The sequence below is a fragment of the Triticum aestivum genome, chromosome 2D, assembly GCF_018294505.1.
Source record: "Triticum aestivum cultivar Chinese Spring chromosome 2D, IWGSC CS RefSeq v2.1, whole genome shotgun sequence".
Taxonomy (NCBI): Eukaryota; Viridiplantae; Streptophyta; class Magnoliopsida; order Poales; family Poaceae; genus Triticum; species Triticum aestivum.
The window spans coordinates 159,434,658-159,437,218 of NC_057799.1; positions in this window are offsets into that span (position 1 = coordinate 159,434,658).

Below are 2,561 nucleotides of genomic sequence, written 5' to 3' on the forward strand. Positions count from 1 at the left end.
TTTCGGGCGAGGAGAGGGTGTTTTGCCGCCCACGGTTGGCGCCCACGGTGTATGAACGGGCCTGACAGGTAGGGCGGTTGTGTCACGTCTGATGGAAGTTACACATCTGCCCCTATTTAAAATATTAGCCTACATCGATTTCGGACGTGGAGAGTTTGTTTTGCCGCCCACCATGTATGAATGGGGAAATGGAGGAAGAGACACATGTCTTTTGGACGAGCTTGAATCAAATGTGTTTTGCCGCCCACGTTTGGCGCCCGCCGTGTCTGAATGGGCTCAGAGGCCGTCGTGTCACGTCTGATTGAAGTTACTAGTCTACCCCCATCGACAGCAGTGTAAATCCGGTCGATAAGGATGTCAAGTGTCAGGGGTAGACAGTAATTTCCATCTCACAAACACTTGCTTCGGGCAGCCCACAAATTATAGTGGGTGTTTAGCCGCTTCGTTCAAAACTTGGGATAATTAGCATTCACGTTTGCCCTGGGACCTGGCAAACTAAATTCAAATCCAATTTGTATTTGATTACGAATATCCACAGATAATTATGCGTTTTTTTATTTATTTCTTCAAAACCACAACAAAGATTTATTCCACCTTTATATATGATTATGATTTAGAAATGCTGTGATCTTCGAATTCAGTAGGTTGGATACACTCTGAGTCAAACAGTTATTTCATCCAATACAATATGCTCACACGAAAAACAGTTCACCTTATGTCAATCATACAAGTACTGAGGATTACTCGCCTAAAAAATTCGGATCATTACAACACATGGACAACATAGGGGGTCTTGCAACATAATCCATTCAGAGACATGACACAACATGCAAGTACAATAATCTAATGACAATTTCAACTGGTATCTAAAGAAGAACCGGGATTACCTTGGGCTTCAGATAGCAGAAACAGCAGGACCTCCTCCGTCTTCAAATGCAACATTCTTACTTCCTCCAATTCTTGGGTTGCTTGCATAATGCGTGCCGCTAATTCCGTAATTTCCAGCCTCAAGATAAAGATTACCTCATTCATGGCAGCCACACCATCTCTTTCTGCCTCTAGTAGAGCCTCAAGCACTATAATATCTGTGCTCAGACTGCTCCCCGGCGGTGTTGCCTCTAAACTGCTACCATCTGGTAACATGGATGGCGCACTGCTTCCACAAATAGATTCTGGGGTTGTACATTATGTCCTAGTGTGAACGGCATCCTGAAAGGTTTCTGCTGGACATCAGTAAGAGATAGTTATCGTATGATCCAGGCAGTAAGCTTACATGGTAAACGACGGACGAATTATTGCCGAGCATGGCAAACTATATTTAAATGGTTCGAAGCAGCATCAGCCGAAAAGAAATTAAAATGGTAAGATGAAACTAGGGATGTAAGTGGCAAATAAACGACATCCGCCAGTCCCATCTAGTTAGTTTTTGCTACCTTCCTAGTTCATTTTCCTCAAAAAACAAAAACTCTTTTGAACTATCATACCACTAGTGGACTTTAATCAGGATTAAACGGGACCCAGTTGACATCCCTAGTTGAAAGGGAGTGTACAACCGCTATATTTAAGTTGCCAAGGCATCTAAGCAGTTGAAATAATCTGAGAAAGCACTTAACAGTGTGGCCTCATATAAACTACGAAGACAGTCTTGTGATGAAGTTGAGAGGAAAAGTTAAGGACTCAAATGAAATAGACATGCATTTCTTTATGATAGTACAGCAGGCACTGCTGACATATTGGCCAACTCAGGTATAGCATAACAACAAATAAGCATTCGAATCAAGCAATACAGCAGAGCAGACAACTGAACTATTTGTAATTCGGTAGGATTAAACGTTGAGGGCACAAGCCAAGAAAGCAGCCCACTCGCATTACATTTCACATGTACTAAAACACACTGGCTTACCATATGTTGCTGTGAAGCCTAGCTACTGTTGCAATGTTCTTTGAAGATATCGTCAGCATCCCGTGGTTGCAAATCTAGTTGTTGTAGTTTATTCTGCACCATCTATTTAGGTAAAATTAATTTTAATCGCATGCACTGGTCCAAGTTGATCATCAATGGTTCATCTAAACTAATGAAAGAAGGGTGTGTGCATACACGACAATATATCTGCTTCCCTCTATTTTTATGCTTGTTCGAGGTGCCAGCCCCAAAAGAACAAATATTTTGCTTGATGGGGTTGGCAGCTCCATAATTAATAGAAGCATCAAATTAGTCATGCAACTTGGGAAGATCAAGAACACACAAACAAGTAATGAACAGAGGCTCGGAGCAGTGATGTAATAGCTAGCATCAGAAAATGTAGGGTAAAACAAACAAAAAGCAGCGGAACCACATGCTAGTTTGCTGATGTGTAATTAAGCATAGAGAACATTAAGCAGTCTGATGGAACCAACAGGTGGCATCAGAACAAAACTAAAGCATATTAACTATATGTGCACTGGTATGTAATTTAGCACATGTAACATGTTCACTGCCAGAAGTATGGCCCTACAGGTGCAAGCAGAATAATGCGTCTCATGAAAAACTGAATGATGCCCTGAAGAAATTCAAAGGTGCG